Consider the following 26,371-nt stretch of genomic DNA (forward strand, 5'->3'; position numbering starts at 1 on the left):
GGACCTTTCCCACTTCATGGGTTTCACAGAAAATATGATCTTTGAGATGAGGATGAAGATCCTGAGCTACAGAAACACTGTAGGCTGTGCATAATCCTTCACTCACAGGACTAAAACCCCTCCATCCCAAAAAGCTCACTTAAGTAATGATAATATGATAACATTCTTTAAGATTTTCCAAGGCCAAATGAAAAGCTATTTTATCTTTTTAAAGAAAGACGGAAAATAATATAATAGAAGAACTTGGGAAAATGGATAATGGCCCTGTCAGTGGTAGTAAATCCAACCTTAGGGTCACAGATTCCATTATGTGCCTTTATTTATTAGTCTGAGATATAGGAATGGATAAATAGATATAGATGTACAGCATCTTGCTGCACACCAAGGTTATGGCAGCCTTGACTGTTTCTAGAAGCAAGTGCACCCCTTGTACATGTTTTCCTCAGCACGGTCTTTTCCCTCAGTTTCGGCCTCAATTTTTAACACATTCACATAAATCTCTCTCTTAGAACAGGCACTACAGGTCTGAAGCTTTAGGATAAACTGCAAAGGAGAAGAAGGGAGAGTGAACCATCTATAACCAAAGGTAACTCTTGAAGCTATACCTGTTCAAATAAATAGATTTTAATTTAAAGCAAAATTAGTTTATCCCTGAATAGTGAACTTCCCTGAAATTTCTTCTAAAATAGGCTTCAACACTATCTACTTTTCTCCATGCTCATTTTAGCCTGTTCTTTCAGCCTGTTTCTTTTTTAATAAAGAATTACCATTTTTGTAGTGGCAATAGTAAACCATAAAAAAAAAACAGCTTCAGAAACCTCTCTCTGATATTCTGAAAATAAAGCGAACAAAGAAAAAAACACTACTAATGTCTTCTAAACCATTTCATATCATCAAGGATCACATATTTGAAAACAAATTAGGTTATCAGATTTCTGAAGGATACATTTTTGATTCTGCACACTTTATAAGCCATTGTGTAGACACTTGAGTTTTGTACTTAACTTGAAGAACTGGCAAACAAAAATAGTTCCTGCCTCTAACCTTGTCTTTTTCATGTGATAATAATTCACTCCTGGTCAGGGGAAGAGGAAAGCAATATCAGGATTAAACACAACATGTAAATAGCCCTGAGGCACGGGGGTTTCTCCTTCCATCTACTGTAACAACGACTTCTCTCTGATAATTTAACACAACAGTCGCTGGATCTTTTCACAGCTGGTGTTTATTTTACAACACAGGTCCTGACCTTGTCTAGGTAGGTTTGGTTTTCTTGCAAAGACTTTCTGAATGAGAATGTGGTATAGTCTCATGCCCTTGGGGCAGTGACAATGTAAGGTAGTTCCAGCTGACCAATATTTCCCCCTGTTCCTGCCCTGCTTGTGGGACTGCGCTCTGAAACATGGCACTTCCACAGAAGTGAAAACTTACTGGGCCAAGTGACACAGAAATGAGGTTTCCACATGTGTCTACTCCTTGACTTGTGTGACCTGCTAAGAGTTGTGTTGCTACAAGTGTGTGTGCGTGGAAGAAACGGACTAATAAACAAGTAATTAAAGGTTGGAACTGGTCAAGGCATGAGCACCACCAAGAAAGGCACTTAAAAAACAAAAAGCATATGCACAAGCTTCTCAGCAACCTTTTTTTAATCTAAAATAAAGCTATTCTGAAAACTTTAGTGTTCCATTAATTTTGGATGTTTTAAACTTACAAATTGCAGATATCATTCAAAGTTGAATTTCTCTCTCCTGCTAATGAGCAGGCCATTTCCCCTTTCTCCTACTCTTTGTGAGTTGCAGGCTACTGCCCAAATCAGAGACTTGCTGTGCAAGACATACACATACATCCTTCCTCTCAAAGAGAAGTTTATGTGCTGGTGTGAATAAACAAGTTTACCCTTAAGAGGAAGAACTGATGCAGAGATGAAGCAGTTTATCCCTCTTGGAAGCTTGAAGCAGGAACAGGAGTGAACCCAAATCTTCAGTGTGCTCACACAAGATTGTGCACATTTCTCAGTCTGGAAAGGATGAACTCCACTGAATTGAAAATGTACATTTGGATTGAGCCCACATGGTAAGACAGTGCTGTGGAATGGACATCAATGCACAGTCTGTGCTTCCAGAGATCAGGGTTTGGACAAACGCTGGCTCCAGCCCCACTGTTGCTCCCCTGGGGATCCATATTAGTGATCCCTGACACAAAATAAACATTGCTCTGCACGGGATTTCTGAACACAGGACCATGGAGCCAAAGGTTCCACTGTCTTAGGATTGGCAGAGGCTTGGAAGCAAACAGGATGAAAAAGAGCACACATCCATGGAAACAAAGGTGTTTGCAGAGCCCTGGTTTCAGCAGGATTGGAGATTCCATGAGATCACATTTTTTAAAATCAGTACCACTCTGTGTTGTCACCTCACAATTCAACAGGCAGTTGTTGTCTTTGGAGAGTGGCAAACACTGACCTGATGGACAATGGGAAACCTTCCATCATTTATGACCAATACAGTTCCCAGGATTTCTTGTGTGCAGATTTGCCTGCTTCTAGCAGCTAAAATGCAAATTTTTTTCCTCCTTTTTTTCACCCCTTTCTGTCTCTCTCCCTTGTTTTTTGGGGGTTTTTTAAGATGTTTTCTCCTGGTTTCTCCAGCATTGCATTTTGCTGATGTCAGTCCCCTTGCACTCACTCTCTGCTGGGCATCTCGGCCAGCTATTTATGTAGGAAGTGAAATGAAAGCCTGCACTTTTCTGATGAATACTGCTACACTCATGCATTTTGAATTTTTATTTGGGCTAAGCAAAGGAAAAAGTCAATCCAGCAGCTATTACAATCAGCATCTTTTACAAGCTGATCCAAGCCCTAAAACACTTGAAAGATGATTGACAAGTCCAAGGATGAAAGACTCATTGTTTAGGAACTTTCCACTGCAAATTGGTATTTGAAATTTCCTCTGCAGTTACAGCACCTGAAAATGTGTTTTTTTTTTGTTTTTTTTTTAGCAATCACATGCCTCCAGGAGCTGGGAATTCAAGGGAAAAAATGCCAATTTGAAAACTTTAACTGGCAATATTATGAAAGTTACTGTCTCCTGAGCATTGACATTAGAATTTTTTGCACGTTCTAGTTTTTCACCCACGCTCTTCTCACCACACCTTAAGGGCCTGGTCTCTCTTCCAGCAGGGAGAGACTGGCTACCAAACTGTACTAGGCTTGCCCATTGTGCTAATGGGATTATAGTAAATAATACCAAAAAACTCCTACTTATTCATATGGAAACAGCATTAATCCCTTCTGCCTGCCCCACCCCATAACTTTGTGTCTGAGCATGAAAGCTATCTGTCTGCTTTGGCAGCACAGAAACATTCACAAAATGTTTTCCAAATACTAGGTTTTCTCCCTCCCCCCTCAATTCTTTTCAGTTTAGCTCTGAAAGAACACATAAAGTATAAGACTATGATATTCTTTCCCATATAATTTAATATAGGGCATTGATACTACTTTCTGGGGTATAACATCAAACATAATTACCAGGAAAAGGTAGAAAATACAGCAGGAGCCATAAAAAGCTGTATCTTTTATCCTGTTCATTTCCTGTCTCATACATGCCACCACAGTACGTTATTAATCAGTGTAGGAGGTTTTAGTAAACAACTTTGCAGCACATCTTGCCAGCTGTCCCAGGTGCTGTGCAGGGGATGGATTCACACCACCTGCACAATATAACTGGGTGTTATGGTGACACTGTCTGCCTTAGCTGGCCTCACTTACACTGACACAGAAAGTCAGCTGGGATGGCCAAAGAGAACAGCAGTGTTGGTTTCAGCTTACTTTAACACATCTGGACACTAAACCCTGTGGTTCAGCGTGGTCCCTGCCATCCTGTGTCACTGCCCCTGTGGCAGAAGCAGAACTGCTGGCAGAGTGTGGATCAGAGATTTTGGAGTGGTAAACCTGGATAGACATTGCTTGAAAATTTGTCTGTGAACTTGGGCCTGTTCTTAGAGCTTGCAGCTGTGCTATGGTAAATAATTCTACCTGGATTCCTCTATTACCTGGATGTTCTCTAAACCACACTACCACAATCTCATCTATTGCATTAAGACAGAAAAGGTGAGCTCCCAAGGTTTACCCTGCCATTTTCTTCTGCTAGAATCTAAATGACAGTCCACTTATAATGACCATAATCAAAATGATAGTATTTCCATAATCTACGACTAAATACACTTGTTTCATCCAAAAACAAAACCAAGAGCAAAAAGAAAGCTAGAGACCTAAATCTGCCTTTTACTAAGGGAAAAATGCAATACATCTATTAATAATCAAAGCAAAGGGATAAAAGTTGCTTGCTTTTTGCTTGTTTGTTTTTAATTATCTGTATTATTCTACATTTTTACAGAAATTTGGGTTAGTATGATTGAAGGTTGATGGCTCTCCAGAGAATAGCCTTTTTGCACCTAGACACACTCTTTCTCAGTGCAAATACAAGTTTCCCAAAAAAGTCAAACTCCAGTGTGTAAAAAGAATACTTTTGTAGTTATTTAGAAATGGACATTGTATTTCACTTCTTGCTCGTGGATGGTGTAGTGATCAAGCTAACTTTTAAAACTGCCCTGCCCAAGTGTTCTTGTGGGTATTTATACATTTTGCTATCTGGCAACCCCTTATTAAAGGTTTTTAACAGCACAAATTCTTCCTTATTTGCCAATTTTCATCCAGATATATAAATAATCACATTTGGAGCACCACACTTGAAGCATCAAATGAGAAGTTTTATTTCTTTCCAACACCAGTTCTGCTTTTCTTCAACACAAAACATCAGGAGGAGAAAAAAAATTACAGCACCTTCTTAGATTTCTGTAATAATGAGACACTTTCTAGGAAGAGCATCAAATATTCCAGAGTGCACAAGAAGTGATTTGTTCTCAGTTATCTTCTTACAGGTTCTTAATCCACCCTGTGTACTCTGTTAGTCATGCAGGATTTCAGTCAAATTTTTGAAGCTAATCATCAAGTTACAATTCAGCAAGAAGGTTCTGCTCTGATTCATGAGCTGCAGAGCTGCAGAGGCCTGCAGGTTTGTTATGGGAACTGGGCTTGCATTAACAGCATAAAGAAGATAATGCAGCTCTGATTGATAGTGGTTTTTGAGAACCGTGGTAGCTGAGAAAGGCAGTTCCACTGAAAAGCAGGTATTGAACACATTCTCCCATGTAAATAAAGGTGTGATCATTTTTAAAGAATGAGGATGTAAAAAAGGGATGTGGCTGGATTTTCCAACAATCATTCCCCAGGTTTATAAAGAATGCTTTGAAATCATTCTGCACATCAGCCTTTCACAGCCTGCACTGAACACACTGCTTGTAGCTCAGAGCTGGATCCAGGAGATGGCTTGATGAATACTGAAGACACTGGAATTTTTTCAATTCCTGGCTTTTTGCAGAGGGGAGAGGAAGAAGTCAAAGTGCCCAGCACATGCTGAATGGTTGACACTGCCCATAAAGAGCTGAATCTCTGCCCAGAATGAGAAATCAAGCTGAACTGAGCTCGTTGTCAGGTTCAACACATTCCAATTTTCTCTCTGATGTTTTCCATTTTCATTGCCTTGTCTTTCTACCACACTTAGCTCTCCCCAGCACTGCAAGTACTATTCCAATATAAAACAGACTGTTTAAATATTTCTGGCCCAAAGGAATCCAGATAATTAGAGCACAAATTAAAGGAAAACAGATTCAGAAATATTACTCCTAAACAAAACAAGCCCCACAGAACAGCTTATGATGTTTTAGGAGTTAAGTGTATCTAATCAGACTGTTTGCCCTCAGAGCCTGACCCTGAATAAAACATTGGAAGTTTTGACCAAATGAGTGAAAGGAGGTTGATTTTTCTGGCTGAAAGCTTAAAAAGTCAGTGTTCCAAAGGGGAGTGAAAGGAATGTTTAAAGCTTTCTGCAAAACATCCCTCTTTAGCTGTCTCAAGTTGCACTTCTTAAAGCCACTTCTTGGCTTTTACTCTGAGGACTGAAGAAAAACAGTAGGCTTCAGAGGAGTTCCATTAATAGCCAAACAAAAACCACTTTACTGAGAAAACATGTATTTCTGCAAGCAGCTGACCCAACAGAGTCCTCTTTCCTACAGCTCTGCAGTTCTCCAGTGTGGAAATGGAATTTTACAAAATTTCTGATGTTTAATAAGGGACAGTTTTATGAAGGACCCTTTCCCTCAGGAGGAGCATTAGCTAAGTCTATTTTCACTCCCTGACTACCTTTTTGAACTCTGCTAACTTCTGCCCCTCTCAACTTTTGCTGAGATTGGCCAGAATGTTCAAAAGTTATTGGGAAGGAGTTAGAGATGCAGCAAGACCATGTAAGCATATCAAATAATAAAAACAAACAAAACTAAAACCAACAACAACAAAACCAACAAAAAAAACACAAAAAAGCCAAAACCAACCAAACGAACAAACAAAACCACACCCACTGTGTAATTTCCAACAAACACTTAATGTAGCTGGAAAATAGCTGTGAAGGGAGTCAGCCAGGTCCCCTCACAGAGTTCTTGGTCCAAGTGTGACCTGTCCACTGGTAAAAGCCCTGTCCCAAACTCTGTGTACCAAGGTCCAGCCCCTTCCTCTGTCAAAATCTTCCTGTAAACAAAATAAGTCATGTTGAAAAAGAACTCAAAAAGACAGACGAGCCTCAAATTTGGTTTTCCAAACCCAACATTCTCATGCTTAAAGCTGTAGTTATATGTTCTCACAGAGTACATGGAGAGTGTTATAACCAGAGTAGCAGCGTGTTTGGCAGCCAACAATTGCATCTAACTACTACAAAATTGTTACAAGAAGATATATCTGATAATCTTCTCTCCCTTCACTGGACCATTTCCTTAGGGGCTGTACTTTGGAATCCAGAGAAAACCTTCTCCTGAAGAAACCACCCATGTCTTAGAGCTTCCAGCCTGTTGGTATGAAAAGACAAGTGTCACCTCCAGAAGTGGCCACAATTTCACTGAAGATTTTTAGAAGTCAGCACCTAAGAAAGAGGTCATAATTGACTCCCTGCACCATTTTTTCCCCCTCAAAGGGTGGCAAAAGAAGGCAGAAGTGCTCCTACACTTCCTTGTGAGCACAGGCTAATGGCTAGAAAATTCATTCATATTATAGGAAAACCAGATTTCATCTTTTCCCTAGGAAAGGATTCATCCCATACTGTTTCACAGGCTGACCTGTGATTACAGGAATTTAGTCCGCCCCTACAATGTTTATAACCAGAAGAAAAAGATCAAAATAAATTAAGGAATAAAATCAAACTAATTTCCTATTCCTTTTAGAGGCAATGAGCTGAGCCAAGGACAGCAAGATTATGAACACAGAGTGATACATCTATTGAAAAGCAAAGAATTAAGGCCCTGTGCCCTAAACTATAGGAAAGTGATTTAATCTTTCACTTGGGATCCATTCTCATGCATTACATGGCATGTAGAAGTTCATAGCAAGAGCAGTTGGAAGCTCTGTAGAACCCAGCACTCAAAAATACAGAGACAAGAAATTGAATTAAAGGTTTGTTTCACCATTGTTTTGCCTTTTGTACAGATTTCAGACTGTTTAAAAAATACCAGGTGAGCTGACAGAAAATGCTTAAGGTATAATGAATAACAGGGAAATCACCAGCTGGTTTTGATATTCAAAGGTACAGAATATTACTGAAATATGGTAAATGATTGAAACAGAATCAATTCAACTAAATTTATGTTAATTCTGAATTAAAAGAAAGATTTGAAGTCTCTTTCCTCATCCCCACAAGTCATGGTGACCTCTGAAAATGGAAGCCTCCCTCAGGGAAACAGGAGTGGGAAATTTCCCAGATGTCTACAAAGATGCTTCCTGAACTCTGACAGGCTTACTGCGCGTGTTCCCATGGCACGTTGGTGGAATTTGATTATTTTGCAACTAAACTTCATGTCAAACTGCATGAAAGCCCACTCAGATTGGTTTCTCACCTGCTAAGCACAGTCTCTCCTCCTTCTGTCCGTGTTAATTTACAGTAGGGTGAGCTCCCCTGACACGAAGGACACGTAATTCTGTCCACTGATAAGGAGTTACAGGGAGTCACTGATATTTTCCAAGCCATGAGCACCTGGGGCCCTGTCTGTAGCCAAGAGCTGCAAACATTTGGATGTATGAGGGATGCACACAAGCTGTTACAAAGGTGCCTCTGGAACACAGCAGCACCATTCCAGTGCTGCTGGCCTTCCCTCCCCTCCCACTGCAGCAGCATTGCTGCGTTCTGCCAAGCTGCAGAACCTGAGAAAAAGCAACACTGTGCTGGTTTTGTTCTAGTGAAGGGGAAGGAGAAAAAAATTAGCACTTTTTGAATGGATTAGGACTTGGAAGAGATTTAAGTCATGTAAGAGTGTCAGGAAATAAGAATGTTGAGTCTCGAATCTAAACAGTTTTAAGAAAGCTCAGCAAGAAAGAAGCATTAATAAATTAGAGGTTTAGTTATCCTCTTGGCTTAGCCAGGGCATTGGAAGGTTCTCAGAAAGCTTTCTGAAGAAATTTGTGATTTTAACAAAAGCTACATTACCTCTCCTCACTCTACTTTATAGTAGTATGAGTTGTTTCTTCCCAACTTGAAACACTTAAATGCACTGTGCAAATGTAAGGCTGTATGCAAGCACATAAAATCACAGATAGAAACATGTATTTTAGCCTATGTACTTTAAAAATTCTTCCTGTTGTCCAAGAAACTATCCACAGAGAAATGGCACAACCATTTATCCTACAGAATATTTCATGCACGTTGTGCAAAGCCATTGCGTGCAGACCACTCAACATTTTGTGTATACTACACAATTAATATATAAAAAAATCTCTGCACATGCAGAGTCCTGGGGACTCATTGTGTGCAGACCACTCAACATTTTGTGCACACTTCACAATTAATATACAAAAAAATCTCTGCACAGACAATGAGTCCTGGGGTCTGAAGCTGTTGCACACACCCAGAGCAACTACTAGGTTTGTAGCCACAAATGAGGTTCTGCCTCTTTCTGTAATATAAGCATGGCTCTTAAAACCTACAAACTCAATGGTTGTAAATAGTTGAAACCACAAGAGAACCAATCAAATGAATCTGCAACCAGACAAGGTGCAACCTTCCCCAGGTTGCCCCTCAAAACCATCAGAAAGTGTGTGTTGACCAAGATTTTGCCTCAGGATTTTGCAGCTGGCTCTGGCACCTGCCCTAGGGCTGTTTTCTCCACTCCCATAGCTGTGTGGATGCCTGCCCCTTTTCAGTCAGCCTCACAAAAGATCCCTGCAGAAAAAATACCAGAAAAAGTCCTATGAAAGGGTCTCTATCTGCCCCCTAATGCAAGCAATTGGCACCACAGGATAAAAGCTACATACAGACAAGAGAAAAGACACTACAGATATGGAATATGCGTGGAAACAAAGATCTCTAGCAATCCAACACATAACACAGTAGTGTTCAGTTTACATTTTGATGTTATATTTTTGTATAGCTATGCTGTCAAAAAACCTGATGTAGCTACTGCCCCAAAGCTGCCATGCACATAGAAGAGAGGGCTTGCTGCTGCTGAGGCACCACCTGGTCCCACTCCTGTGGTCTCCACCCCATCCTCATCATGGATCTCCTCTCCTTCTTCTTCAGAACTCATATACTTCTGAAGAAAAAACAGCCAGTAAATATTGCCTTGACACTTGTTTTGATCTTTATGGTGATCTGTCCATCAACTAAATGCCTACCACAGTAAGATTTGAATGCAGAAACAGGGAAAGAAAGACCTAAACTAACTAATATTAATATTAAATTAACTAACTAATATTAAATTAACAATGCACATTCTAAATTAACTAATACAGCTTTGTTACACGATTGGAACCAGTAGCATTTGAAGCTCAAATGTCTCACTGCTTCCCTGCTTAAACCTAAAACCTTAAATCACATCACTTCTGCAGAATTCAATGTTTCTCTGCTTGGATCTGAACATTACAGTAGCTTTCTGCAAGGAATTAAATTGAAAGAACTATAGTTTTTATACCTGTTCCATTGTCTTGTTCCTATCCAGTAATACATCAGGCAAAAATATTTTTATTAGATGTGGCCAGATCAAATTTAAAATAAGTCCCAGCACAACTTCAAAAACTCTATTATATTTGAAAAATGTTCCAAACCCCCACCCAATTCTTTACTTTTATAAAGTTCACATTTTCAGAGTTCAAATACATTCCAGTGCTCATCCAACACAAGAGATTAATGCAAATCAGTGAAGAACATGACAAGAAATTGCACCTAGAAAATAATCGAAAATAATTTTGAAACACTTGCAATTATCTAAAAGTGTACAGAGATAAACTGGCTAGCAATTACTAATGTAGTGCTTTGTGTATTACTCCATGAATAGCCCCTACAAGTTTTCCCTTGCTGGATCTCCTGTTTTGGGGTACAACATCAATATTTACAAAGCTCCTGCTACTAATAAACTATGAAAGAAACTGCATGGTACATAGCAATGAATTCTCAAATCCTCCAGGAGAGATTTTGATCAATTTGTATTTTAAGCACATAAGAAGTTAACTAAAAATATCACAGACTTGTACTGAAGTTTCTTACCTTGCAGAGTTCCAGCAGCAGCCAGCATATCAGGTACACTGTCTGAGTGAGTTTCTCTCTCATATATTGCTCAGGCAAACAGGTAAGGTACATTTGTTCCAAATCCAGCTCTTCATGGACAGCACAACTGCCAGCATTATTAATATCTTCTTCCCCACCCTCTTGTCTTCCTTCCTCCTCTTCTGCTGATGCACCCAAACATCTACTGAACTCCATTTTAAAAACGTCTGTCGTGTCACACCCCCAGGCCCCCCTCCTTCTCCACAAAGCCCTGATCTTTCCAGAGACAACTCAGGAAAGTTTTAATTTCATATCAGTAATGATATTCCCTGATCCTCCACAAGTATGTAGCCTTGTCTTGAAGCCAACCCAGAAAGTTCAGGCTGTGGTAGAATAAACTTTCTTTAAACTGTATTGGCTTTTTGCCTTTCTCTTATTAAACAACCTCTTGCAAATGTGTGTACAGCTACAAGACAAATATAGCACCAGCTAGCCTTGTCATAGAGCACAAGAATACTCCTGCTGTTGCCAAGAGAGGAGAGAAAGATCCCATTTATTTAAAGAGCAAGTCCTCAGCATCAGGACTTCAGTTCAATTTTCCATCAGAAGATGAAAAATCTGTTATCTTAGAAAACCTTTTTTTTGTCAACTGTGTTTCCTCAGAACAAATCCCAATTCTGTAAAAAAAATTATGTTCTTACGGAGGTGGGGTTTTTAATTCCAGAGACTTGCAGCCACAGTAATTCATTGTTTGTGATATCACAGATGCCAAGCTTGTGAAGACTACAAATTTCAAAAGAAAAATGAGGTCTTGCAGATGGACTGGAGCCAAGGCATTCTGAAATAATGAACAGGCCTTCCATAGGCCAAAACATGAAGAAAATATGCAAGCGATCAACTAAGTAATGTTTAGTTAAACATTAAGCAGCTCATCTCTTCCTTGTGACAGCTCAAACTTGAACATTAAGAAAAATTTCAAAGACCTTTAGCCTACTCTTAGTTAAAAGACCTAAAAATTTAGGTTTAGCTGTTTCAATTATCAAAATTCAACAGTATCAACAGCTATAAGGCATTATTTTAACGAATTGGATTAACTTGACTGGTAACTTAATGCAAAAACTTACACTTTCTACAAATTATTTCCCCCACCATGGAGAGAAGTAAAGGAAGATACCAGCGTGGTTTGCTGAAGAATTAATCAAGAGTTCCAGAATCTTGGAACATTGCCCTTTTTAACATATAGAGGATGTAACACCCAAAAGTTCCATCATCTTGGACCACCTTCAAGCATCCCATGACAGTTATTCAGTAAATGCTTACCATCCAATTTTACAGTCCTTAATCAAATTAAACACCACCTTGACCTAATCTCAGTATCTTTAATTCCTGTGTCATACATTTTATTATTAGAATGGGTGTTTCAGAAAACAAAAGGTAAAATCAAAATTGCTAGACACCCATATACAGTCTGTCCACAGGAAAAGGCAAATGAACTGCAGAAATCATACACATTTCTTTTGTCTGATACATTTTGCAAGGTGTCTGGCTCACCTGGTTCCTCTGATGGGTAGAGCTGCCACTCTTTCCCTCTTTTCATGCTCACACAAATTTGAGAAGGAGAAAATACAACGAATTGGAGAGCCAAACCTCCCCGAGTTAGATTGCTAGAGCAAAGTGGAACATAATTTCTCTTCCTGCAGGCAACCCTGAGTACAGGTGTTGAAGGCAAGCTGGCTCTAGCAGCTGCCAAGGAGCTGGACAGCATCCCAGTGCTCACTCCTCCTGGCCTCATCCCTCTGCTGTCAACAGCATGAGCCTGCAATTCCCACACAGTGCTTGCTCTGATAACACAACCTGTGAGTAATCCTCAGCAGCACTCCCCACGTTTCCCACCTGCAGGGGATTAGGGCTCCACTCCTGGACCCACATGTCAGCAGGCAGGGTCCTTGTGTCCCTGCACAGGGACAAGCCAGCACTCCTCACCCCTAAGCATGCAAGCAGGGTAGCTCAAGGGGAGGAAACCCCCACAGCTCTGCCTGCTCTCCTGTCCCTAGGGGGGAGAAGATTACTACCATTGTTTGGAAGCAGTTGTGGCCATGCCAAAAGCCTGCTCACTGCTGCTGCCAATTTTAAACACAGATAAAGAATGCTTGACATAGAAAATGATAGGAAAGGAGAAGTCAAACCAAAGAAATGTCAAGAAGCAGATGACTGAGGCATCTTATAAACTTGTAGAACATTGTCAGCTGAGAAAATTACAAGGGTGGAGGCAGATGAGGCAGATGAAAACTGCATGTATTACTAAGGTATTTTCTCAGTCTGTTCCCAGAAGGACATGACATTGCCACATACTGACACAGCCATATTATTTTCATCTTTTGTTGCTTCCCAATTCTTTGATTCTGACCACTAAGAAGTTTCTGCATGAGATATTTTCAACCCTAGTATTTCTTCTCTAATCCTTGGCATTTGTGATGTGAATAATGAGATATGAACCAACAAAGACAAGTCTGCCTAAGCTATTTTCCAACCCTGGGAGTGCAAATGGAATGACAGTTAAAATAAGATCCATTTACTACATCCTTCAGATAGTCAGCATTCACCTTCATCCCCAGCATTTCTATCCCAAGCAAAAGCCATGACAGCAGCTCTCAGCAATTTTAGGACAATAAATCACATAGACTTAGACCAAGCCTTAAGGGTCCATGATCTGGAATCCTTCAGGGGAGTTAAAAAGCAGTCTGCATGCAGTGTCCAGATACTGGCTTTGCTTGTTTTCACAGTGTTCAGTATCTCAAATGGCTTCAAAACCTTAAGATAAAACAAGTATTCCAAATAGTAACTTTTTGTTATAACTTGATGAGAAATTTTTGCAATTATGAAGAATTAATTTTAGCACCACACTGGGATAAGTATTTTTCCCTTCACATCCTGTAGTCACAAGTCAAATTTTTGTTTTCTGTTGGACTTGATTCACATTTAGAAATAGCTTTTCTTGCCAGATACGATTACTGAGCAGCTCCCCCAGCTTTGTTAGTACGAAGTGTAGTTGGGAAGAATGGGTCCAGCTTTTTTGTCTTTTGCTATTTTAAATTAAAAATTATTCATAGCAGAAGCATATTACACTCCAGAGGAGTTCATGTAAGCTCTTGGCAGCCAATACCCAGTTCCTTACTCAGTTCTGCTCAGCCTGAAGAACAGCTGTTTACAAGAGTTCTAGATAGGAATATATTTCCCTATCTCGAGATTTTATAACAATCTACTCTTCCCCTTCAAAGAAACAAACAACCCTCCCACACAAAAAAAGCCCACAACAAAAACCTGAACAAATAAACTAAAACAAAAACACTCAACCATTCAAACCAAAAGCCTAACAAAACCCCAAAGCACCTCACAGGTTTTATTTCTATTATCCTCTACCTCACTGTCCCATGTGTTTCTAAGTGTATTGGAAGGAGACTTTGTGCAAAAGGAGCTCAGAAAGTAACTTCTAAAATCCTCAAGCCATTGTTTTTGTAGCCATCCTGACTTATCCCTGCCTTGTTAAAAACCTTCAGTATTAGTGCAGCATTCAGTAGCTAGGTCTGAGGTCTTTAAGAGATCAAACAAGTTAGACATTGAAATAGTCACAATTCCTTATTAATAACTGGAGGCAGTGGAGAGGAAGCCAAGAAATTTCAGAAGAATGGGATTTTCAAAGGGCAAGCTGCTAAAAGCTGATGAATTGACATGTAAGGTAACAGATTCTTCAGACACAAGGGAACAGGACACAAAGCAGTTGAGAAGCTGTTTCAGCTATGAAGAGCAAATGGTGACAGTATTGAGATGTCAGTTTACCTGATCACCTAGCTTAAGAAGTCAATCCACAAAAACAATTCACTGATTGTTTAAACTTTGTGCTTTCCCTGCCAGATTCTACAATAGTATATTTTTGAAGTGGGGAAGAGAACACAGCACTGACTTTCACTTCCAGCTCCACAGGCTCCAGCAATTTTAATTAAATCTCAGAGCCCAGGAATGCAGTTAACCTTGACTTTACCCAGCTGACTGCTCAGCCCTGGTGTTCCCCCAGCAGGTTTGTATAGCTGAAACAGATATCTCAGGGTTGTGTATCATAGTAAAGCTCCAGCTTAGAAAGATTTACAGTAAATATCTAATTGCATGTAGAGTACCATTTGAGTTTATATGTACATAATCTATGCATATTTACTCTACTTACCATAGGCATGTAGCTGATATAAGCAGGTTTCAGGTAACTGATGGTAACAGGTTCTATAGTGCTCACTTGAATGGCTCACTGAAATGGCAATAAACAGCATTTTAAACTCCTATAAACTGTCCAGAATCTGTACAAATAAAACTTTCAAACAGTGTACAGCCCATTTCAGTCCTATCATGAGTGATTATTCCTTTTATCAGACTTAGGTCTAGCAACAATAGCAATCAGATACTTTTAAGCTGGCACTAATATAAATGGTGTCTAGAATGTTTGCCAAAAATAAGTTTAAATCATGCCACCTCTCACTGCAAGTTATTCTATCATCAGCACAATGGAGATTTTTCTACTTGTTTGTGGTTTTTTAACTGGAAGAATATTTTTTTTCATTAGTATGGTTTAGATACAGGCGAGAGACTAAAATAAATCTGTCCAGAAGGAGAGAGCTTAGGACAGGAATCAGAATGTAACCCTGTCCACTCCTGGTGAGGACTTCACTTCTTTATTAAGTGCCAGAGCCTTGTCCTTTCCTGCTCAGTGACCACCTCCGGTGCCCAGTGACCACAAGCCAAGTTTCAGAACTGGCAGGGTAAGGGTTCCTCTCCCACCACCAGAAAGAAGTTTCTTGAGTCTGTATTTCAGAACACTCTATATTTCTACCACAACTGTGATGGTCAGAAACCTATTTAAAACAAGAACTCTGGCTCCTCAAAAGTTGCTTGATTATGCAGAGGGAAGCATGAATACAGTATCTCTCTTGTTTGGAGGTACCAGTTTTATCACGAGCAGCACTGGGTCCTGCATACACTTCCCAGTATTTCTGCAGCAGCTTCATGGCTCTCTTGAACCTCCAGAACCTCTCATGCTCCAGCCTTGCCTGAACCCCCTCTCCCCGTTCATTACCCAAGCTTTACATGCCTTAAGGAAACAGGATGCAGCTAACCCTCAGGGAAGCTGTTGTCTTTCCTGCTTTTCTCACTGCCTCTTGCTAAAAGATTTTGATTTGTTGCTATTTGTAGGGCTAAAGGCACTGGAGTTCTGAGTAAAAAATGCATTTTGGCTACCAGAAATCCTAAAAGGAGCTACAGGGGAGCCCTAAGGAGAATTCTTCAACTGTCTGAGAAATCCTCCCCAAAAAGTCAAGGGCACATGACATTTGTGATTGCTTTGAACTTCTAGCAATCCTCCAGTAGTGCTTACATTTATGCTTACATTTATTCAGCATCTAAGAAGGCAGAAAAGCCTCCCTAATCTGCACAGGGAAGAGATGCACTGTAAGTAACTGGGCTTCTTGTGGTACTTGATGGACTGTTTCCATCTGGCTGGACTATTTCCCAGCACACTACTCTGAGCTTTGTAGCACTTTATACTTATTCACAAATGCACAGGAGTATTTAGAGCTATTTCTTGCATGAGTTAATCATTGCTGGATGGCCATCCAGTAAAACCTCCACTGGGATGTAAAGAGCAGACATCTGTCTGCATGGAACTGAGGGTGTGACATGTAAAAGCACCCAAGATGGTGCTGGTTAACTGTGCCCAGAGCAGTAAAGCTCCAGACTTAGCTCAGGCTGTGCAAAATCCACTGAGAATTAAAAAAATCCACTGGAACTGACCTGGTAGCCAGCATGCATGCAGATACATCAGCAATATCAGTGGGTGAAAAGCCAGGAGAAGCAAATCTCCACACAGTGTTCTGAGGAAAGTGCAGCCTTTGTGTGCATTGAAGCCACATTTGCTTTTCAATTAAGAGAAAAAACTGGGTGCCATGAAAGATACAAGGCTCTCTCAGATGAAAGCCTCTATGAGCTTAAACCATGTTTACCTAAATGCAGATGACAAAAACCATAGTTAATGTGAACAGCAGAAACCACATAAGCCTCAAAAAGCCAAACTGGGAATACTTTTCAGAGAAAACAACCTTTTTTTTAGCATATTCTGACACATGCTTCTTGAGATGGTCAGCAATGTCCCAGGAACAGGAGTTCACTCTGTGCTTATACATTTGGTTCTTGTCCCAGCAAGTTTGGAGAGGTGTGAAAATGAAAACTGGCTGTGCTGAAAGTTAGCCAGGCTCCTCTGATCATCAAGGAAGTTCAGCTCAGGTTTCAACCAGCAGCTTGTGGTTTGGCATGAAAGAGACTATTCTAGTTCATAGCAGGATGTAAACACCCTGGGCGAGTATTACTCTTCTTTGGAGACCTCTGGCCACCTGCTCAAGCATTCATCCTCACTCCAAACTTTTTACAAGAGCCCTGGGATTTGGTGTGGAGGAGTGGCAGTAAATACATGTTTTCTGCACTGAGATAGCTTTGAAATCATTGCTATATGTGCTGGGGGAGAGGGGGAAAGCGAGCACGTTTTCACACACACTGCTGGGCCTCTGCCCCAGGGCCTCATGCCCTTTTACCTCACATCTCCCAGCCTCTCCCACCCTGTGCCACCCCACACAGCCGTCGTGCCCCAGCCAGAGCAGGGCCCTGAAGTTTGCTGGCAGATCCCCAGGATCTCTGAAAAACACGTGTTCTCACAGAAAAACACACAGTGCTGGCACCTGAGAGCCTTACCCCAGCCCAGCTCTCATGGGGCATTCTAGAGCAATCCCCTCCTGAGGGGTTCCTGTGCAGCCTTCCAGAGGGGCTGTGGGGTGAACTCACTCCCCAATGATGTCCCTGGGAGTCACAGAATTAATAAAGTTGGAAAACACCTCTGAGATCCTTGAGTCCAACTCTGAGATCATTGAGTCCAACCTATGGCCTAACACCACCTAATCACCTCAACCATGGCCACATCCAGTCTTTCCTTGAACACCTTCAGGAGCAGTGACTCCACAACCTCTCAGGGAAGTCCATTACAACCCTTTCTGTGAAGAATTTCTTCCTAGTGTTTAACCTGAACCTCCAGCACAGCTTAAGGCAATGTCCGTTCAAACTGTCCCTTGTTCCATGGGAGCAGGGCCGACCCTACCTGGCCACAACCTCCTGGGCAGGGAGCTGTGCAGAGCCACAAGGTCCCCCCTGAGCCTCCTTTTCTCCAGGCTAAACACTCCCATTTCCCTCAGCTACCCCTCACAGGCCCCTTACCCAGCTCCATTCCCCTCTCTGGACTGGTTCCAGCCCCTCAATGTCCTTCCTGAATTCAGGGGCCCAGAATGGGACCAGCACATGAGGTGTGGCCTCATTGCGGCCCTGGTCCTGCTGGCCACACCATTGCTGACACAGGCCAGGTGCCGCTGGCCTTCTTGGCCACCTGGGCACACCTGGGCTCATATTCAGCCACAACTGACCAGCACCCTCAGGGCCTTTTCCTCTGGGCCACTCTCCAGCCTCTCTGTCCCCAGCCCGTAGTGCTGCAGGGGGCTGTTGTGGGAATGTGTGGCACTTGGCCATCCTGTACCTCATGCTGTTGACTTCAGCCTATCCATCGAGCACATCCAGATCCTTCTTCAGAGCCTTCCTATCTTCCAGCAGTGGAAGAGCTGAGCCGTGTCCCCACAATACTGCAGGGAGCTGCTTCCCCAGAGCGCTGAGGGAGGTGGGACATGGCCCCACTCGGCTGCAGCGGCGACCCCGCCGCTCTCGAGGGAGCAGAAGGTCGGCACCCTCAGGCTCCTTCCCAGCCCTTCCTCCAGGAACACCGATCCCTCCTGCTTAGTCCTCATGTGTGATTTGGGGGCTGCATGGGGGAGGCAGCTGTGAGCAGCATCCCACCGAGGAGTGCTGTGAGGGGCGGGCGGGCACAGGTACCATGAGGGACGGGCAGGCGGCACAGGTGCCGTGAGGGGCAGGGAACACAGGTGCCGTGAGGGGCAGGGGGCACAGGTGCCGTGAGGGGCAGGGAGCCAGAACTCCAGTGCCGTGAGGGCCAGGGGGCACAGGTGCCATGAGGGGAAGGGGGCACAGGTACCATGAGGGATGGGCAGGTTCAGGTGCCGAGTAGGTAAATCCCCGTGGTGGAACGAACCTGGATAGTTTGGTTCAAGGCAGGCATTGGCGGCCCGAGGATCCGGGGCTGCCTTTGAGAAGCATCCTCATGGACAGGTGAGTGGTCGGGGTGAGCCTTGCTCTCTACAGCGTGGCAGAGCCTCTAGAGTTGCTGCGTTCAAAGCACACAGGTTCAGGTGTGCGCTTCACGTTACTGGGTGCCGTGATAGAAGCCGGGATCTGGAGCACAAGCTGCTCAGCTGGAAACAGCTGGGGCTGTTTGTTTGTTTGTAGGAGATGTGTGGCAGAGGCTGACGCTGTTTGTGTGTGATCGGGTGAGCGCTCCGTGGGTGGGTGTCACACGTGTCACAGAGCAGAGCAGGGCTCTGCAGCGTCAGGTGAGCGCTCCAGCCCCCTTGTGGCTCAGCCAGAAGGTACCGAGGAGCACCGTGGGTGTTATCTGACACATCCCTAGCACACCGCCCGGTGGGTGTTTTGTGGTGTTTTGTCAATTTCTGCAATGACAGCAGCATGGCTTTCTTTGCTCCATGTGTATTAAACATGATGCTCCTTCTTAAAACATCATCAACAGAGCCGTGTTCCTTTCATTTTCATTATCATTGCCCTCCTCATTACTCCAAATGCACCTTCTAAAGGATCCCTGGTAGGAATATGTGTGTTGGTACTTTCTTGCACTTGTATGACTGCTGTTGTGTTTCAGATTGTGCCAGTGAATTTTGCCTCTTTATCCATTTGTTATAGGCTGGGGATTTAAAGAAAATAAATTATTCATAAGCAGTAGTAGGGGTTTTTTTCTGAATAAAGAATTTTTAGAGTTGGAAAGAGTAATTCAATAATGGCATATGAAGCAATAATGTAATATTGATTACAGACCAAACAACATTGAATCCAAGTGACTTTAATATGTAATGTAGAGTATGGTAACTAAAATATAATACATAAAGCATATGTACATTAGATATGACATATATGAAAAATAGTTAACAAAATAGGTTAAACAGCATATAAATGCATGTATCTTAGTTACATAATAAACCATGTTTGTACTGAAATTTTATTAATCTGCTACTCAGATTTTCAAAAGGTACCTGCTTAAGATTTCTTCCCTATTCTTGAACTTAAGTTTGCACAAATTCTTTTTTTAAGTGTGTGTATACACACTTATTATTATAATATATATATGTACCATGCATATACATTGTTAATCAAGAAGTTTTATTCTTTTCCTTAAGTAGAAGTCAGAATATGTAACTTTGTTCTCTCTTAAATATTCCTCATTTTACCTGCAACTTTATTGTGTGTCCTGTGCATTTGCTGTAAAATGTCAGCATTTCCAATATCCTGCCCCAAATGCTCCAGCTTACTGAGAACAATGGAATATTGTGAGTGAGGCACAGTATTGCTCTGGGACTTGTGCCCAAGTTCCCATCCCTTACATCTGACTGGGATACCTGACTGCCATTTTAATACTTTGCTTTTGGAAGGAGCACTTACCTGACAATTCAGGTGGGTCTGGTATTTCTTCCTACACTTTTTCCAGACATTTTTACTAGTATGAGATTATTTGCACTGCAGCTTTTTAAAGGGGTGGGTGCTCTCTCTACTCATCGCAGTACATGTGGGTTTGTTAAGGGTACTCAGGTACCTGGTCTTAGTGCTGGGAATTCCAATTAATTCTGTATTAAAAGAAGGAATGTCAAGAACTGATGTCTTCAGAAGAATATAGTTTTATTTTAAATAATTCTTCCTGAACAATTTTTTTACATTTTAATAAACCATAAGAAAAGGGAAGGGGGAAACCCCTTTTTTTTCTTTTTGGAGGTTATCTTCAGCATAAAGGTATTGTTCTTTTAATTATTATTCTGATCTTTGTCTGGACACAACTGGTCACTGCTTCCAGTCTTGCAAAAGCAAGAAGTAGGTGAACAGTTTCATGCAAGCTGCTTTGAAGTTTTGTACCCACAAAAATCTGACAAAGTCTTCATATTTTATCTTAATTTTCTGTTACATCCATTGAAAAGCTAAAAAAATCCATCTAACACCAAAGAAGAATGACAGCATGTTAGGCTGAATGCAGGCTGAAGAAAGCTGTTCTCACAGCTACATACTGCATGAGAAATTGAAACTTACATGCAGTGAATATTTAAAATTCTCATTAATTTCACCAGCCTGTGTTCATTTGTTAGAGATGTTGCTTGGGTGAAATAACAAGTTTAATTTAAAGATTCTCCTTTAAACTCATGTACAGACAATCTTAGTAAACACTTTATTTAATATGACCTCGAGGAGGGAAATTTTCTCTTGGTTCTTTAAATGGAGATTGATTAAGCCCCAAAGATTTTTGAGCTTTCCCCAACATTGCATCAGCAGCCATGCAGCTCCACAGGGAGAACTAGAACAGACTACCCACAAGCATTTTTTCCATGGTGTGTAATGCAGATCCACAGTTGTTCTTTTGGCAGCAGGGATTGAACCCAGGACCTTAGAGTGTCAGGGTGCAACTGTGAGGAGGCTGCACAGCAAGATCCCTACCCTGGACTTCTGGAAAGCAGAGTTTGGCCTCTTAAGGAGGGATCTGCTGGGTAGGATACCATGAAGTAAAGCCTTGGAGAGAAGAGGGGTCCAAGAAAGCTGGTTGATACTCGAGGATCATCTCCTCCAAGCTCAGGAGCAAGGCATCCCAAAAAAGAGGAAATGATGTAAAAAGGCCAGGAAGCCTGCATGGATGAACAAGAAGCTCCTGAACAAACACAAAAAGATAAGTTAATGAGGATGGAAGAAATAACAGGTAGTATGGTAGGAATACACAGAAATTGTCCTCCCCAGCACTGTCCAAGAGACAGGGATCAGGTGAGGAAAGCTAAAGCCCTGATAGAATTAAATGGTCAGGGACAGCAAGGGCACCAAGAAAGCTTCCATAGGTATGTCAGTGATAAAAGAAAGATAAGGAAAATGATGAGCCCTGTCTGGAAGGAAACATTAGACCTGGTTACTCAGGATGCAGAGAAGGCTGCGTTACTCCGACTATTTTTCATTGGTTTTCACTAACAGGCTCCAGCCACACTGGCTGGGTCACACAAGGCGAAGGTAAGGATGCAAAAATGAAGAGCTGTGCACTGTAGGAGGAGATCAGGTTCAAGGACATCTAACCCACCTGAGGGTGCAAAGGTCCATGGAATCTGATGAGGTTCATTTGCAGGTCCTAAGGGAAGTAGTGGAAGAAATGGATGAGCCACTGTCAATGATATTTGAGAAGTCACAGCAGTCCAGTGAAGTTCCCAACGACTGTAAAAGGGGAAACATAACACCCATCCTTAAAAAGGGAAAAAAGGGAGACCCAGAGAACTACGCACCAGTCAACCTCACCTCTGTGCCCAGCAAGGTCATGGCACAGATCATTGTGGAAACTGTGCTAAGGCACGTGGAAAATATTGGAAGTGACTGGGACAGCCAGCATGATTTCACTGAGGGCAAATCATGCCTGACAAAGGGAAATATAGGTTGGATATTGGGCAAAAGTTTTCCATGGAAAGAGTGATGAAGTTCTGGAATGTTCTGCCCAGAGACGTGGTGCAGTCCCCATCCCTGGGTGTGTTTAACAAAGCCTGGATGTGGCACTGGGGGCCAGGGGTGAGTTGAGCTGTTGGCGCTGGGTTGGATGCGATGATCTTGAAGGCCTCTTCCAACTCATTGATTCTGTGAAGTTTGGTGGTGTTACAGCACGAGTGGACAAGGGGAGAGCAAGTCACACCTGAAGCTGTGCAGAGCATTTGACACTGTCCCACGTGACATCCCTGACTTTTAACTGGCAAGTGGAAGGACCCCTCAGTGGGTAAGTGTGGAGAGTCTGGTTCATGCATGGCTTAAAGAAAGAGGCCATGAAGGTATACAGTTGAGGGAAAAGTAAAAGGTAGTTGTAAAGCATTTCTCAGGCTTGATTCTATAAATAATTAGGCTCTCTCAAGCACCACTTTATAAACAATAAGATTCTCAGACAGTCTTCCCATAACAGGCAAACATTCTGTCCTTGGGCTCTCTGAGAACATTGGTCCTGTTTTCAATAAACAAACCACAGGTATTGTAAAACAAAAGGAGGGGTTAGAGTTTTCTCTGTAACCTATCATGAGCATGGATTTTGCAATATGCATGAAGTTTAATTAACTGTTATATAAAGTGGCTGATTGATCAATAAATCGGAGTCGATGCTGATCAATTAGGATGGGTCGACTTCCTTCGCTTTCAACAGGTAAGGAAGTAGCTGGATGGTCACACTCAAAGTGTGGTGGTCAACAGCTTGATGTCCAATTGGAGAGAAACAAGTGACATTTCTCCAGCTGGCTTTGGGACTGACTCTGTTTAACATGGGCAGTGGGACCAAGCACACTTCAGCAAGTTTGCCAATAACACCAAGGTATGATGAACAATCAACTTGCTGGAGGGAAGGGATGCTATCCAGAGGGACCTGGACAGGCTGTTTATGTCAATGCTGGACCTAGACACCTGGAGGTAAATAAAGTTGGACAAATCATTTGTTGCTCTGTTCCTGTAGGGTAGGAAAAATAATAGTCTCCACTGAAATACTGTCTCCTTTGCTGTGTGGGAGCAAGATGACTTTTTCTTTCTGTTGCCTTTGTTTTCCTCCATGAAGTCGGTTACTCAACCTGAAATCCAGGGAAGAGATGTGCTGCAAGGAGAAGAAATTCTGCCTCTGGACCTCAAGGTCCTCTTGTCCTTCATTACAAGAGATGTTGGTGAGCTGAAGGAGGCTACTGTGGTAATTACAAAAGAAATCACTTGTGTGAGGAACAGCTAGTTTTTGTACAAACTGTCTGTTGCTGGAATAATAAGCCCTATGTTTATTATTATTTGGTTGGCTCAATTCTAACGTGTCACTTACTATTTTAGGGAAGAATGTCTGTATGACAAACTCCTTGGTGTTTGGTTTTTGTAGGTTGAATGACAACTTCAAAGCAGTCTTCAGAAATAGTTGTATGCCATGAAAGAGGGTCTTAGACCCTTCTAATCAATCTTTTCAGGAGATTCTTGTGGTAAAATGAGTGCATTCTCAACTTTGATTTGTGCTGGCAGTCTTGGAGTGTTGGAGAGGGAAGCTCTCCTCTTCCTAAGTGTCAAGTAATTCTGAGAAAGCTCCATAGCTAGGGGATGTGATTTCACTTTATAGCTTCTTAGTTCTGCCATATCATGGGTTTTAAAACCCAGATTCTGCAAAATGCAGACATCTCTTAAACACTGTGGGTTATATATTCTTTACATTATTAATGATCAAAGGTAGAAAATAATTTTTGACATCAAAATTCAGGCATCTAATCTAAGGTAGTTTTCCCTTGCTGCAGTTCCCAGCCTCAAGTCCTTCTTTCACTTTTCCCCATGACAGCAAATCTCAGGGCAAAGATACTGCCCCTAAATACTGTCCAAGGCAGGATACTAACAAGGAGGCTGTAAAGATCTCTATGAACACACCATGGCCACAGGGGACCATTTAATCATCAGGTTCATCTACAAATCATAGGGGTTTTTTTTCAATTTATTCTCAAAATATGAGACAGCCAAGACCAGGTTGGAACTGGGGTATGAAAATGATGTTAAACTATCTCCAAGAATGCCACAAAAAAAATGAAAACTGGATTAACAGCATATTTTGTACTTTGAGAACAGTTTTTCAATTAGAAAATAAACACTTCATGTAAGGTTAAGTGCAGCTGTTATCATGGATATTAGAAACGTATTTTTCTTCATTTAAAATGCAATCAATTTCTCTTTTTGATGGTGATTTTTACATATAATTCATTATTCTACTCACCATTTCTGCTATGATAAACACATATTTTTGAACAATAGAGGGTGTACTATGTTTTGTTTCCTGATATTTTTGTTTGTTTAAAAAATACCTTTTCCTAGGCAGTATCTTGCCATACCAGTGTAATCTGCAGTCTAGAACCTTGTGGCTTGGTTGCCATAAAATATATAAAGCTTTTCTCTAAATTAAAGAAAAATTAGTACAAGAGAAAACTATTTTACCTCTTCAGAATAACTTCCCAAATGAAAGCTTATTCTGCACATACCTGTATTTTAAAAATATAGTGATATTTTCAATTGCTGTGTGGCATGATATGACAGAAATATGCTATCACTTTTTCTTAAACCTTATCTTGGCATGAATTTTTTCAAAATCCTACTGAACTTGGGTTTGGTTTTGTTTTTAAAAAAGAGTATTAGTTACCAGCCATCTGCAAATATGGCCTCAGGGGTGTGAGGTTGTCCAGAACTCCGAACTGTGCCTGTCATTCTAACAGACTGGCATGATTTTCTGCTGCAACATTTCTGGTGAGATCTCCAGAGAGAAATCCTTGTTGATTTTGGTCTTGGTATAGCATCATGGAACTGCCATGCTATGCTGTGTTGGGAGTACATCCATATCTACAAACAGATTCTTCGGTGTTGCACCTGCAATATAAGCAAAAACATCTTAAATGTTTGCATATTTGTTTCAGGTTTTTATTTAAAATATATTGGGGAGTGAATGAAGGAAAATAACTAAAACCAGAAATAAAAACTAACAACCACCAGAATGCAACCAGGGTCAGATTAGCTATGACATAAGAATTTCCTCTTGTTTAGACAAACTAGTCTAGAGTAACTTCTCAACTGTGTGCCATATGCCATCTGCAGCTTCTTGCAAGTGTTTCTTTAACAGGAGTTTTGTCATTAGGCTTCTGAATTTTCATGAGATAAGTAAAGCAACCCCCAAAGCCCTCACTATTTCTAAAAATGTGGTTATAGTTTTCATTATTTTTTCCAGCGATGCAGTGCAATGGCTTCCCAGTCTTTTTCCAGAGGAATCTCACTTAAAGAACCAAAAGTGGAAAGCTACAATCAGTTCTGTTTTTACATTCATATTCTCCTACCAACTGTAGCTTTCCCATTGCCCCTCTACCCAGCCCAGACCTCTCAGCTTTCCCTTTCTTTGTTTTTGTCCTGCTCCTTTCCTGTGACATGTCTGTTGCTGTCTCAGGCAGCAGAGGCTCTAAAACAGAGCAAGTACATAAAAACCGATCAATCTCTTTGTTGTGGTAAACATCTGTTTCTTCTTCTTCTTGCGGTAAAAATCTGTTTCTTCTGGTGTCATTTGTGTCCTCTTGCAGGCAGAGTCCTTTTCTCAAGCTCATCTAAATGTTTCTCTTCATGGGTTGAAGGCACTAATGTAAAGAAGTCCAGGTTGAATGAGGCAGTAGAGGGAAGAATATGCCTACTCCTCCCCTGGATGGTTCTTGTTAAGCACCTGCCTATAAAATATTATCAGATCAGCTGAGGCAGACCTCTCTGGTGTATTGGGACTAACTGACTCTCATGGATGCAATTCAGAGTATGGCTCTTGCTGCACTCTTGATTCCCTTGTGCCAGCTGCCACCTCTGCCCATTGTGGGGACCAGGCTCCAGAGCAGTGACTGGGCAGCCTGACTGATGTACAGGGGGGATCTTGGTCACCAAATCCATCTCTGTGTCAGGGGGAGCTCGCTCTTACCCAATTCTCAGTGAAATCTCTAAAGCATGTAAAA

At 41.6% G+C, this 26,371-nt stretch overlaps 1 protein-coding gene across 1 annotated transcript in view; it reads right to left on the minus strand.

The window, feature by feature from the left end:
* Positions 1–21,321: 21,321 nt before the first annotated feature.
* Positions 21,322–26,371, minus strand: part of AMER3 (APC membrane recruitment protein 3) — a 33,660-nt gene continuing 28,610 nt past the window's right edge. Inside the window, exon 2 of the mRNA XM_058812232.1 lies at positions 21,322–25,259. The gene's annotated coding sequence lies outside the window, so the exon portion shown is untranslated. The remainder of the gene's footprint in view (positions 25,260–26,371) is intronic.

Source organism: Ammospiza caudacuta, chromosome 11 (genome assembly GCF_027887145.1).
Source record: "Ammospiza caudacuta isolate bAmmCau1 chromosome 11, bAmmCau1.pri, whole genome shotgun sequence".
Lineage (NCBI taxonomy): Eukaryota > Metazoa > Chordata > Aves > Passeriformes > Passerellidae > Ammospiza > Ammospiza caudacuta.